The sequence below is a fragment of the Idiotropiscis lumnitzeri genome, chromosome 9, assembly GCF_059441095.1.
Source record: "Idiotropiscis lumnitzeri isolate Australia: NSW breed Sydney's pygmy pipehorse chromosome 9, RoL_Ilum_1.0, whole genome shotgun sequence".
In the NCBI taxonomy this organism is placed as follows: domain Eukaryota; kingdom Metazoa; phylum Chordata; class Actinopteri; order Syngnathiformes; family Syngnathidae; genus Idiotropiscis; species Idiotropiscis lumnitzeri.
Window position 1 is genome coordinate 20,214,724 of NC_142399.1, and position 14,105 is coordinate 20,228,828.

The 14,105-nt window shown below is 47.2% G+C and overlaps 6 non-coding genes across 6 annotated transcripts; all 6 read left to right on the plus strand.

The window, feature by feature from the left end:
* The first annotated feature begins 3,842 nt into the window (after nucleotides 1–3,842).
* On the plus strand, nucleotides 3,843–3,961 carry LOC148330869 (5S ribosomal RNA). The gene has a single exon (XR_015845219.1). It is a non-coding gene; the product is annotated as a 5S ribosomal RNA (ribosomal RNA).
* Nucleotides 3,962–4,956: 995 nt separating this feature from the next.
* Nucleotides 4,957–5,075, plus strand: LOC148330870 (5S ribosomal RNA). The gene has a single exon (XR_015845182.1). It is a non-coding gene; the product is annotated as a 5S ribosomal RNA (ribosomal RNA).
* A 992-nt stretch (nucleotides 5,076–6,067) lies between these two features.
* LOC148330871 (5S ribosomal RNA) lies at nucleotides 6,068–6,186 on the plus strand. The gene has a single exon (XR_015845367.1). It is a non-coding gene; the product is annotated as a 5S ribosomal RNA (ribosomal RNA).
* Nucleotides 6,187–7,181: 995 nt separating this feature from the next.
* On the plus strand, nucleotides 7,182–7,300 carry LOC148330872 (5S ribosomal RNA). Its single transcript, XR_015845368.1, has one exon. It is a non-coding gene; the product is annotated as a 5S ribosomal RNA (ribosomal RNA).
* A 995-nt stretch (nucleotides 7,301–8,295) lies between these two features.
* On the plus strand, nucleotides 8,296–8,414 carry LOC148330873 (5S ribosomal RNA). Its single transcript, XR_015845186.1, has one exon. It is a non-coding gene; the product is annotated as a 5S ribosomal RNA (ribosomal RNA).
* Nucleotides 8,415–13,706: 5,292 nt separating this feature from the next.
* LOC148330874 (5S ribosomal RNA) lies at nucleotides 13,707–13,825 on the plus strand. The gene has a single exon (XR_015845183.1). It is a non-coding gene; the product is annotated as a 5S ribosomal RNA (ribosomal RNA).
* The last annotated feature ends 280 nt before the right edge of the window (nucleotides 13,826–14,105 follow it).

Below are 14,105 nucleotides of genomic sequence, written 5' to 3' on the forward strand. Positions count from 1 at the left end.
TATACTGATCTCTTCAAATTCCGACAACCGTTGACAGATCATGCCCCCGAGGCCATAGCCGCCTTAAACCGTGTACTGAGTGTGGACGATAAAGACATGTGCGACAACTCAATGTCCGAATTCGAAATCACAAAGGCAATCCAAGATCTAAATAATAAAAAAAGCCCAGGTTGCGATGGTCTAACGGCTGAGTTCTTTAAGGCTTTTATGAAAAAGCTGTCACCTATCTTGCTCAATTTGTTTCATCACATGGAAAAAAAAGATCTGGTCCCTTCATCATTTTGCGAAGGTACCGTTACGTTAATACACAAGAAAGGTGCGTCTGAACAATTGAGCAACTATAGACCGATTAGTCTTTTGAACACTGACTATAAAATCTTAGCCAAAGTTTTAGCAGCTCGTCTCAAAAAAGTAATAGGTACCATCATCTCCGAAACGCAGTCATATAGCATTCCGACAAGGGATATTTCAGACACTATTTTAAGTATAAAGTATTTAACTAAACACATGGCTGCCTCGTGCGGAATTCATGTCAGCCTCGATTTCGAAAAAGCCTTTGATAGGGTGGAGCACTCTTTTTTATGGAAGGTGCTTGACAAATTTGGATTTGGGTCTTCCTTTACCAATTGGATAAAACGTCTGTATGCAAACGCAGCCAGTAAAATCAAAGTGAACGGACTACTGACAGGACCTGTTAAATTGGGAAGGTCAGTGAGACAGGGGTGCCCCCTGTCCTCACTACTCTTTAGCCTTGTTGTAGAACCACTTGCGGCCCTCCTCAAACAAAATAACAGCATAAAAGGCATTTGGACACCCAGTGGACGCGAAGTTAAGATTCTACAGTATGCGGACGATACAAACCTGTTTGTCAGAGACGTGGAGAGTCTAAGTGTAGCTCTCAACGAGCTCAACATTTTCTGCCAAGCCTCGGGTGCAAAAGTCAATTTTGATAAGTCCACCATGGCCGTTTTTGGTACCACCAGCGCTGTGCCAAAGACCTGGGGTTTTAAAGAGGCCACACTCAGCCAAAAAATCCTTGGTGTTTGGATTGGGGAGAACACTTCTCGTTGTGATGAACAGCAATGGGAGACAGTTTTACCACAAGTAAAATCCACTTTAGATATGTGGAAATTCAGGAATTTAACTCTGAAAGGGAAAATATTGGTCATCAATAACCTGTGTATTTTAAAATTAATTCACTCACTGACTGTCACTCACATGTCCGCGAATGTTTTAAATAGATTAAATTTAACTTTTAATTATTTCATGTGGAAGAGGGAAAGAGGTTTCATTGGGCACTATACCTTGATCGGTGATGTCCAAGCAGGTGGCTTAAATTTGACAGACATTGGCACAAAAAAGGCTGCACTACGCTTGAAGCTGCTCAGAAAGTTTTTAAATCCTGCCTTCTCAGCTCCCTGGAAGGATTTTCTTCTGCCAATTTTAGAGGGTCTAGGCTGCTACGGCGTCTTCAATCTCTGCCAGATGTTGCCTCGCACGATGTTCCCCCCTCTGGACCCCTTCGAAAAAGAAATCTTAGAGGCGTGGTGGGCATTGCGGCCATGGGTTAGGACAGAGCCAATGTCACTCCATCAACTGCAGAACATTCCACTTAGGTTCAACCCCGATCTCCTGGGCGGTGAGCCAGGGAGTGGGGAAAGGATGTTAAGTGGGGTTTTAGAAAGTGCACACATCAGAACAATGGGTGATTTATTAGACCAGAAAGGGAATTTTAACATTGAACGCATTCGCACCTTGTTTCGCTTCCACAAAGTTCCCTTTCGAAGGGCCACTGTGTTGCGCTCAGTGGGAAAAATCAGAGACTCCGTGCATTGCCACTGGGGGCACCTTCTGGGGCGGATGTCACAGAGTGAAGACACCACCACGAAGTCAGATTTAAATTATGTGCTGACCTTTGGAGCTCGACCGACTAGACTGGCAGAGTGCACAACAAAACTACTCTATCATGTGTTGCTAACCAAAATACTGAAAAAGCCAACAGCAGAAAACGCGTGGCGTCAGGCATACCCCACCCTGGCTCCCTCGTCCATCTGGGCTGACATGTTTAACTGGTGTACTCCACCCAAGGTAAGTAACACTGATTTTAAAATAAGACACAGGATAATCTTTCCATGTACAACGCTGCATGCTTTTCTACCAAGTGCCTATGACAGGACATGTCCAGTGTGCGGAGAGGAACCGGAGGATTTTCACCATCTCATTCTCCAATGCCGAGTCGTGCGACATTTCAGATCCAGACTAGAAGATCTCATTGCCAGGAGGCTGGGGGTGAAACTCCCCTCGCCGGTAGTCGGTGGTGGCGGTGACCAGAATTCCTGGCTTCTCCTGTTCGGTATCATCCCTTCACCATGGAAAGGCCTAAATGTCAAAGCCCTCAAGCTGCTCTTGGCCATAGCACGTCATTCCATCGTCATCACAAGAAACATCCACCTGCATGAAAAAAGGAAAGGCGATCACTGGTCCATCTTCAAATCGTTGGTCATCTCCCATCTCACCCATCTTCAGGAACATCGACCCCAACGTTTTCAAGACGACTTGGCAGTAAACAACGGACTAGTAACTTTCTCTGCTGACAACAGTCTGGACTTTCATTTTTAAAATGCATCCTTGGTTACGACTGTCTATCGTTGGACATCCCTACTGATGTTTGTTCACGAATGTTTGGATCTTGAGTCAAACCTCTATTTGTACAGATGTTTTTATTACAATAATAAAAAAAAAAAAAAAAAAAAGAACGCCCGATCTCGTCCGATCTCGGAAGCTAAGCAGGGTCGGGCCTGGTTAGTACTTGGATGGGAGACCGCCTGGGAATACCAGGTGCTGTAAGCTTTTGCACCGCAAAAATAAAAAAAACTTTTGACAAATGTAAGCAAGTATGCGAGCTGCTTTTTTATAAATTTCCACATATTCGCCTGACAGGCTGAGAGCACAAATTGCCAACATTCAGCGTCCCCTGCCTTTGGGTGTTGCTACAGTCTCGCCGTGGACGACTCGCAAATGCGTGTGGCAATTTGCAAATGCGTGTCTGGAGACTTGAGTGTGGCTCCGGAGCTCCACATTAAGACCAAAAGGGGACTCTCGTAGTCTACAGGTGTAGCAGACAGATGACCCGATGCAGTCCGGTTGGGTTGGTGCAGTGAGTGTTTACTAAATAAAAAGTTAATGAATCAATTTAAAAAAATGGTGTTTACTGAATGCAATAAAGGGAAGTATAGTTAATGTGGCAATTAGCAGGTGTGGAGAAGCTTCATTCATTTTTTTTAGCTTCACTGGTTATATCATTGGTTCTTATTTTATTAGTTCCACTTTATTCTTCCATTTATTCCAATTTAATTTAAATAATGTCAAATAAATGGTACATGACCATGGGTGGATAGCAGTGAACGCCCCCCCAAGTTATTGGTGTATATATTGGTGGTACGGGGCTGGTATAATATTAGTGCCCCCATGTGGTCCGAATGTGTAGCTACGGAGCCACACACAAGTCTCCTGACACGCATTTGCAAATCAGCACAAGCATTTGCGAGTCGTCCGCGGCAGGACTGTAGCAAACGTCACCTGTAAGAAAAGGTCCAGTTTTTACAGGTCGCCCATCCACGGATTTTTGTCCGCATTTAACCATGTGTATGTGCCAACAAATCATTGTACACATTTGCTGATATTTGTCATATATCTGTGACTTCAATCATGCATTGTAGATTGTTGTGACACATTTGTGACTGTGGTTATAGTTTCAGATTCTTGTTACGTATTTTTGGATTGAAGTATTTGCCACACTAAAGACAACATGTATAAAATGCAAAATTTTGAAAGGAATTCTTGCTTACGGCCATACTACCCTGAGAACGCCCGATCTCGTCCGAACTCGGAAGCTAAGCAGGGTCGGGCCTGGTTAGTACTTGGATGGGAGACCGCCTGGGAATACCAGGTGCTGTAAGCTTTTGCATCGCAAAAATAAAAAAAACTTTTGACAAATGTAAGCAAGTATGCGAGCTGCTTTTTTATAAATTCCCACATATTCGCCTGACAGGCTGAGAGCACAAAATGCCAACATTCAGCGTCCCCTGCCTTTGGGTGTTGCTACAGTCTCGCCGTGGACGACTCGCAAATGCGTGTGGCAATTTGCAAATGCGTGTCTGGAGACTTGAGTGTGGCTCCGGAGCTCCACATTAAGACCAAAAGGGGACTCTCGTAGTCTACAGGTGTAGCAGACAGATGACCCGATGCAGTCCGGTTGGGTTGGTGCAGTGAGTGTTTACTAAATAAAAAGTTAATGATTCAATTTAAAAAAATGGTGTTTACTGAATGCAATAAAGGAAAGTATAGTTAATGTGGCAATTAGCAGGTGTGGAGAAGCTTCATTCATTTTTTTTAGCTTCACTGGTTATATCATTGGTTCTTATTTTATTAGTTCCACTTTATTCTTCCATTTATTCCAATTTAATTTAAATAATGTCAAATAAATGGTACATGACCATGGGTGGATAGCAGTGAACGCCCCCCCAAGTTATTGGTGTATATATTGGTGGTACGGGGCTGGTATAATATTAGTGCCCCCATGTGGTCCGAATGTGTAGCTACGGAGCCACACACAAGTCTCCTGACACGCATTTGCAAATCAGCACACGCATTTGCGAGTCGTCCGCGGCAGGACTGTAGCAAACGTCACCTGTAAGAAAAGGTCCCGTTTTTACAGGTCGCCCATCTACGGATTTTTGTCCGCATTTAACCATGTGTATGTGCCAACAAATCATTGTACACATTTGCTGATATTTGTCATATATCTGTGACTTCAATCATCATGCATTGTAGATTGTTGTGACACATTTGTGACTGTGGTTATAGTTTCAGATTCTTGTTACGTGTTTTTGGATTGAAGTATTTGCCACAATAAAGACAACATGTATAAAATGTAAAATTTTGAAAGGTATTCTCGCTTACGGCCATACTACCCTGAGAACGCCCGATCTCGTCCGATCTCGGAAGCTAAGCAGGGTCGGGCCTGGTTAGTACTTGGATGGGAGACCGCCTGGGAATACCAGGTGCTGTAAGCTTTTGCACCGCAAAAATAAAAAAAACTTTTGACAAATGTAAGCAAGTATGCGAGCTGCTTTTTTATAAATTCCCACATATTCGCCTGACAGGCTGAGAGCACAAAATGCCAACATTCAGCGTCCCCTGCCTTTGGGTGTTGCTACAGTCTCGCCGTGGACGACTCGCAAATGCGTGTGGCAATTTGCAAATGCGTGTCTGGAGACTTGAGTGTGGCTCCGGAGCTCCACATTAAGACCAAAAGGGGACTCTCGTAGTCTACAGGTGTAGCAGACAGATGACCCGATGCAGTCCGGTTGGGTTGGTGCAGTGAGTGTTTACTAAATAAAAAGTTAATGAATCAATTTAAAAAAATGGTGTTTACTGAATGCAATAAAGGGAAGTATAGTTAATGTGGCAATTAGCAGGTGTGGAGAAGCTTCATTCATTTTTTTTAGCTTCACTGGTTATATCATTGGTTCTTATTTTATTAGTTCCACTTTATTCTTCCATTTATTCCAATTTAATTTAAATAATGTCAAATAAATGGTACATGACCATGGGTGGATAGCAGTGAACGCCCCCCCAAGTTATTGGTGTATATATTGGTGGTACGGGGCTGGTATAATATTAGTGCCCCCATGTGGTCCGAATGTGTAGCTACGGAGCCACACACAAGTCTCCTGACACGCATTTGCAAATCAGCACACGCATTTGCGAGTCGTCCGCGGCAGGACTGTAGCAAACGTCACCTGTAAGAAAAGGTCCAGTTTTTACAGGTCGCCCATCCACGGATTTTTGTCCGCATTTAACCATGTGTATGTGCCAACAAATCATTGTACACATTTGCTGATATTTGTCATATATCTGTGACTTCAATCATGCATTGTAGATTGTTGTGACACATTTGTGACTGTGGTTATAGTTTCAGATTCTTGTTACGTATTTTTGGATTGAAGTATTTGCCACAATAAAGACAACATGTATAAAATGCAAAATTTTGAAAGGAATTCTCGCTTACGGCCATACTACCCTGAGAACCCCCGATCTCGTCCGAACTCGGAAGCTAAGCAGGGTCGGGCCTGGTTAGTACTTGGATGGGAGACCGCCTGGGAATACCAGGTGCTGTAAGCTTTTGCACCGCAAAAATAAAAAAAACTTTTGACAAATGTAAGCAAGTATGCGAGCTGCTTTTTTATAAATTCCCACATATTCGCCTGACAGGCTGAGAGCACAAAATGCCAACATTCAGCGTCCCCTGCCTTTGGGTGTTGCTACAGTCTCGCCGTGGACGACTCGCAAATGCGTGTGGCAATTTGCAAATGCGTGTCTGGAGACTTGAGTGTGGCTCCGGAGCTCCACATTAAGACCAAAAGGGGACTCTCGTAGTCTACAGGTGTAGCAGACAGATGACCCGATGCAGTCCGGTTGGGTTGGTGCAGTGAGTGTTTACTAAATAAAAAGTTAATGATTCAATTTAAAAAAATGGTGTTTACTGAATGCAATAAAGGAAAGTATAGTTAATGTGGCAATTAGCAGGTGTGGAGAAGCTTCATTCATTTTTTTTAGCTTCACTGGTTATATCATTGGTTCTTATTTTATTAGTTCCACTTTATTCTTCCATTTATTCCAATTTAATTTAAATAATGTCAAATAAATGGTACATGACCATGGGTGGATAGCAGTGAACGCCCCCCCAAGTTATTGGTGTATATATTGGTGGTACGGGGCTGGTATAATATTAGTGCCCCCATGTGGTCCGAATGTGTAGCTACGGAGCCACACACAAGTCTCCTGACACGCATTTGCAAATCAGCACACGCATTTGCGAGTCGTCCGCGGCAGGACTGTAGCAAACGTCACCTGTAAGAAAAGGTCCCGTTTTTACAGGTCGCCCATCTACGGATTTTTGTCCGCATTTAACCATGTGTATGTGCCAACAAATCATTGTACACATTTGCTGATATTTGTCATATATCTGTGACTTCAATCATCATGCATTGTAGATTGTTGTGACACATTTGTGACTGTGGTTATAGTTTCAGATTCTTGTTACGTGTTTTTGGATTGAAGTATTTGCCACAATAAAGACAACATGTATAAAATGCAAAATTTTGAAAGGAATTCTCGCTTACGGCCATACTACCCTGAGAACCCCCGATCTCGTCCGAACTCGGAAGCTAAGCAGGGTCGGGCCTGGTTAGTACTTGGATGGGAGACCGCCTGGGAATACCAGGTGCTGTAAGCTTTTGCACCGCAAAAATAAAAAAAACTTTTGACAAATGTAAGCAAGTATGCGAGCTGCTTTTTTATAAATTTCCACATATTCGCCTGACAGGCTGAGAGCACAAATTGCCAACATTCAGCGTCCCCTGCCTTTGGGTGTTGCTACAGTCTCGCCGTGGACGACTCGCAAATGCGTGTGGCAATTTGCAAATGCGTGTCTGGAGACTTGAGTGTGGCTCCGGAGCTCCACATTAAGACCAAAAGGGGACTCTCGTAGTCTACAGGTGTAGCAGACAGATGACCCGATGCAGTCCGGTTGGGTTGGTGCAGTGAGTGTTTACTAAATAAAAAGTTAATGATTCAATTTAAAAAAATGGTGTTTACTGAATGCAATAAAGGAAAGTATAGTTAATGTGGCAATTAGCAGGTGTGGAGAAGCTTCATTCATTTTTTTTAGCTTCACTGGTTATATCATTGGTTCTTATTTTATTAGTTCCACTTTATTCTTCCATTTATTCCAATTTAATTTAAATAATGTCAAATAAATGGTACATGACCATGGGTGGATAGCAGTGAACGCCCCCCCAAGTTATTGGTGTATATATTGGTGGTACGGGGCTGGTATAATATTAGTGCCCCCATGTGGTCCGAATGTGTAGCTACGGAGCCACACACAAGTCTCCTGACACGCATTTGCAAATCAGCACACGCATTTGCGAGTCGTCCGCGGCAGGACTGTAGCAAACGTCACCTGTAAGAAAAGGTCCCGTTTTTACAGGTCGCCCATCTACGGATTTTTGTCCGCATTTAACCATGTGTATGTGCCAACAAATCATTGTACACATTTGCTGATATTTGTCATATATCTGTGACTTCAATCATCATGCATTGTAGATTGTTGTGACACATTTGTGACTGTGGTTATAGTTTCAGATTCTTGTTACGTGTTTTTGGATTGAAGTATTTGCCACAATAAAGACAACATGTATAAAATGCAAAATTTTGAAAGGAATTCTCGCTTACGGCCATACTACCCTGAGAACACCCGATCTCGTCCGATCTCGGAAGCTAAGCAGGGTCGGGCCTGGTTAGTACTTGGATGGGAGACCGCCTGGGAATACCAGGTGCTGTAAGCTTTTGCACCGCAAAAATAAAAAAAACTTTTGACAAATGTAAGCAAGTATGCGAGCTGCTTTTTTATAAATTCCCACATATTCGCCTGACAGGCTGAGAGCACAAAATGCCAACATTCAGCGTCCCCTGCCTTTGGGTGTTGCTACAGTCTCGCCGTGGACGACTCGCAAATGCGTGTGGCAATTTGCAAATGCGTGTCTGGAGACTTGAGTGTGGCTCCGGAGCTCCACATTAAGACCAAAAGGGGACTCTCGTAGTCTACAGGTGTAGCAGACAGATGACCCGATGCAGTCCGGTTGGGTTGGTGCAGTGAGTGTTTACTAAATAAAAAGTTAATGAATCAATTTTAAAAAATGGTGTTTACTGAATGCAATAAAGGGAAGTATAGTTAATGTGGCAATTAGCAGGTGTGGAGAAGCTTCATTCATTTTTTTTAGCTTCACTGGTTATATCATTGGTTCTTATTTTATTAGTTCCACTTTATTCTTCCATTTATTCCAATTTAATTTAAATAATGTCAAATAAATGGTACATGACCATGGGTGGATAGCAGTGAACGCCCCCCCAAGTTATTGGTGTATATATTGGTGGTACGGGGCTGGTATAATATTAGTGCCCCCATGTGGTCCGAATGTGTAGCTACGGAGCCACACACAAGTCTCCTGACACGCATTTGCAAATCAGCACACGCATTTGCGAGTCGTCCGCGGCAGGACTGTAGCAAACGTCACCTGTAAGAAAAGGTCCAGTTTTTACAGGTCGCCCATCCACGGATTTTTGTCCGCATTTAACCATGTGTATGTGCCAACAAATCATTGTACATATTTGCTGATATTGTGGCAGTTGAAATGAGCACACACGACTGACTGTGAACACGTCTTTATTCCAAGACTGCCAACAACAGAATAACGCACAATCACAAATTCGCGCCAACAAACATTAACATGAATACGCCCCCAAACGGGATGCCTGCTGGGTGAGAGGCATGGTCCTAATGTCCGCCACACAGCCCCCCCCCCGAACACCCAGAAGGTCGCTCAGAACAAAAACCTCACAGGGGGCTTCACCGGCCTGCCACATCGACTACTACGCAGGCCATCCTTTAGTGGTGCAGTTGAAACCCGGTGGGCAGGGGGGTCAGGCGAGACAGGAGCGGGAGCACGACACACAACGTCGTCGCGCGGAAGTGAGGGCGTGGACTTTGGAGGGCGACCGCGGCGAGGGACGTGGGCCGGCAACAGCACATCGCCTGCAACCAAATGAGCTGGTTTTAGCCTATCTACCGAGACGCACTCCCTTCGCCCACCCATATCAAGCACAAAACTCTTATCGCCGCGCTCCAGCACCCTAAACGGGCCGTCATACGGTGGCTGCAAGGGCGAGCGGTGGGCATCGTGGCGCACAAAAACAAAACGGGCTGACATAAGCGCGGACGGCACGAATACCTTGGGAACACAGTGGTGAACCGGTGCAGGGCTCAGGGGCCCCCCCGACAAAAAGGAAAAGGGCGGAGCGTCCAAACCGTCTGGCAGAAATTCACCAGGTACGCGAAGCGGCTGACCGAGCACCAACTCAGCAGGAGCGGCGTTAAGATCCTCCTTCGGCGCTGAACGTAAGCCGAGCAAAATCCATGGCAGACGGTCGACCCAGTTACCGTCCGATAACGCAGCTCGCAGCGCAGCTTTAAGTGACCGGTAAAAACGTTCGCACAAACCGTTAGCCTGCGGATGGTAGGCAGTAGTGCGGTGCACGCGCACACCCAACGATACTGCCAAGGCTGACCAGAGCTCAGATACAAACTGGGGGCCCCTGTCCGAGGTGATATCGGACGGCGTGCCAAAACGCGCGACCCAGGACGACAGAAACGCACGGGCTATATCCACCGAGGTCGTGGAGGACAGAGGAACCGCCTCTGGCCACCTAGTCGTCCGGTCCACCATAGTGAGTAGGTGAGTAAAACCTTGCGAAGGGGGAAGGGGACCTACCAAGTCCACATGCACATGGTCGAACCTCCTGGCCGGAATCGTAAAAGGTTCAAGGCTCGACCTGGTGTGTCGGTGGACTTTGGCACGCTGACATGCTACACAGGCCGCTGCCCACATCCTGACGTCCTTACGAAGCCCGGGCCAGACAAACTTTGCCCCAACCAGCTTGACCGATGCACGGACGCCAGGGTGTGACAGGGAGTGGATCGAATCAAAAATCCGGCGACGCCATTCCAACGGAACTACAGGACGAGGGCGGCCCGTGGACACATCGCAGAGGAGAGCAGTTCCACCGCCCCGCAACACCACCTCCTCAAGCTTAAGAGCCGTACTCACTGCCTTGAGGTTGCGGATGTCAGGATCAACGGACTGGTCGGCAGCCATTTCCGAAAAATCAACCCCGAGCTGGACTGGACACACGATCGCGCGCAATAAACAATCAGCTACAGGGTTACACTTACCGGCCACGTGCCGAACGTCCGTCGTAAACTCTGAAACGGCCGCCAAGTGCCGCTGCTGACGGGCCGACCATGGTTCAGTAACCTTTGACATCGCAAACGTAAGTGGCTTATGATCTACGTAAGCCGTGAAACGGCGTCCTTCAAGAAGGAAACGAAAGTGGCGCGTCGCAAGGTACAAAGCCAACAACTCTCGGCCGAAAACACTATACTTGCGTTCGTTATCCCGCAGCTTACGACTGAAAAACGCAAGAGGCTGCCACACATTTGCCACGAGCTGCTCAACCACTGCCCCAACAGCTATATCAGAAGCATCTGTAGTTAAGGCAACTTGCGCAGTCGCAATCGGGTGGACCAGGAGAGTCGCACTCGCCAGGGCGTCCTTAGTTTGTCGAAAAGCCTGTTCCCGCCGTGCAGACCACTCGACAGTATCATTAGCTTTCTTATTTTTCAAGGCATTGTAAAGAGGATGTAGGAGGTGGGCCGCACGCGGGAGAAACCGGTTATAAAAATTAACCATGCCCAAAAACTCCTGCAGCGCCTTAATTGAGGCCGGGCGGGGGAAATCCACCACTGCCTTCACCTTGGCGGGCAAGCGGACCGCGCCCTGTGCTGAAATCCGGCGGCCTAAGAAATCAATCTCAGCCAGACCAAATTGACATTTCGCTGGGTTAACGATCAGACCATGCGAATCAAGACGCTTGAAAACCTCTGTTAAGTGTGACAGATGTTCCTCTGGTGAAGGACTGGCCACCAGAATATCGTCAAGATAAACAAACACAAAGTCGAGGTTGCGCAACACAGAGTCCATCAATCTTTGAAAAGTCTGTGCTGCCCCCTTCAGTCCAAAAGGCATGCGCAAGAATTCAAAAAGACCGAACGGGGTTATCACCGCGGTTTTGGGCACATCTTCCGCCTGCACAGGCACCTGGTGGTAACCACGGACCAAGTCCACTTTTGAAAAAATGGTGGTGCCCGCCAAACGGGTGGAAAAGTCTTGAATGTGTGGAATGGGGTAACGGTCATGCGTAGTCACATTGTTAAGGCGACGAAAATCACCACAAGGCCGCCAGGAACCATCCCTTTTAGGCACCATGTGTAAAGGCGAGGCCCACGGACTGTTAGAACGCCTTACAATCCCTAAACGCTCCATTGTAGCAAACTCCCCTTTTGCTATCGCTAATTTGGCCGCGTCGAGGCGACGCGCGCGAGCAAAAACTGGCGGGCCGACCGTGGGTATGAAATGCTCCACCCCGTGTTTAGTGCATGCGGTGGAAAAGGCTGGAGTCGTTAGGGAGGGAAAATCTGTCAGCAGGCGCTGATAAATGTCACCCGATGCCAAATAATTTGCATGCGTTAATGGCCCGAGTCCCCCAGCCTCACACGGAAAAGTAGCAAAAGAAACAGCGTCAATCAAACGGCGGTTTGCGACATCAACGAGCAGTCCATGTGCACACAGAAAATCCGCGCCGATAATGGGAACCGTGATTGCGGCAACAAGAAAGTTCCACTGGAAATCACGTCCATGGAAGCACAGAGTCACCGACCTGGAACCAAAGCTGATGATGGGCGAGCCGTTAGCCGCACACAGGGGTGGTCCGCAAACGCCGCCCGCCTTGTCCACGGCGGAGGGTGTAAGCAGGCTGACTTGCGACCCGCAGTCCACCAGGAAACGTCTTCCAGAGGACGAGTCTGTAAGGAAAAGCAGCTCGCTCTCTTTGCCGGCGCCCACAGCCACTACTGAACGCCGGCGTTGGAGTTTCCCGGAGCTTCGTAGGTGCAGGGGGGAACACAACGCCGAGCCCTGGCGCCAAACCGCTGATGAAAGAAGCAGAGAACCTTCCCACGACGCTCTCGAACGACCACTGCGGCCACCGTTGACGGATCCACGTCTGGTGTCGTCCCAAGGGTGGAATCGGCCGCCACACTTTGCACGGCGAACCGTCTCGTAGCCAGCAGAACTCGATCCGCTTCCTCAGCCAAACCTCGATGATCGCCGGTCGCCAGACAAGCGGAGTTAGCCAACACTGCGCGCACCGGAGATGGTAGCTGTCGCAGGAAAATGTGCGGGAAAATAAAACCGCCCTCATCCGAACCCAAGAGCGACAGCATATTGTCCATGAGATCCACCGCCGTGCCATCGCCCAAACCGGGCAGGGAAAGGAGCCTATCTGCCCTCTCTGAGTCCGACAAACAGAACCTCCTCAGCAGAAGCTGTTTGAGCGCGTCGTATTTCCCGCCATGTGGAGGTGCTCGCAATAGCTGCATAACACGACGTGTAGTCAGTTGGTCGAGGGACGCCACGACCATGTAGTACTTCGGGTCATCGGAGGTGATTCCACGAAGGTGGAAAAGCGCTTCCACATGCTGGAACCACGAAGCCGGATCGCTCTGCCAGAACTCCGGTAGCCTCACGGTAGCGGTGACGGCTGCAAGATGAGGGAGTTGGGGCGGCATGGCCGAGGAAGACACCTCTTCATCTACGACTTGAAACATACTCAGCGTCGGGGTCACCAATGTGGCAGTTGAAATGAGCACACACGACTGACTGTGAACACGTCTTTATTCCAAGACTACCAACAACAGAATAACGCACAATCACAAATTCGCGCCAACAAACATTAACATGAATACGCCCCCAAACGGGATGCCTGCTGGGTGAGAGGCATGGTCCTAATGTCCGCCACAATATTTGTCATATATCTGTGACTTCAATCATGCATTGTAGATTGTTGTGACACATTTGTGACTGTGGTTATAGTTTCAGATTCTTGTTACGTATTTTTGGATTGAAGTATTTGCCACAATAAAGACAACATGTATAAAATGCAAAATTTTGAAAGGAATTCTCGCTTACGGCCATACTACCCTGAGAACGCCCGATCTCGTCCGATCTCGGAAGCTAAGCAGGGTCGGGCCTGGTTAGTACTTGGATGGGAGACCGCCTGGGAATACCAGGTGCTGTAAGCTTTTGCACCGCAAAAATAAAAAAAACTTTTGACAAATGTAAGCAAGTATGCGAGCTGCTTTTTTATAAATTCCCACATATTCGCCTGACAGGCTGAGAGCACAAATTGCCAACATTCAGCGTCCCCTGCCTTTGGGTGTTGCTACAGTCTCGCCGTGGACGACTCGCAAATGCGTGTGGCAATTTGCAAATGCGTGTCTGGAGGCTTGACTGTGGCTCCGGAGCCACACATTAAGACCAAAAGGGTACCCTCGGAGTCTACAGGTGTAGCAGACAGATGAC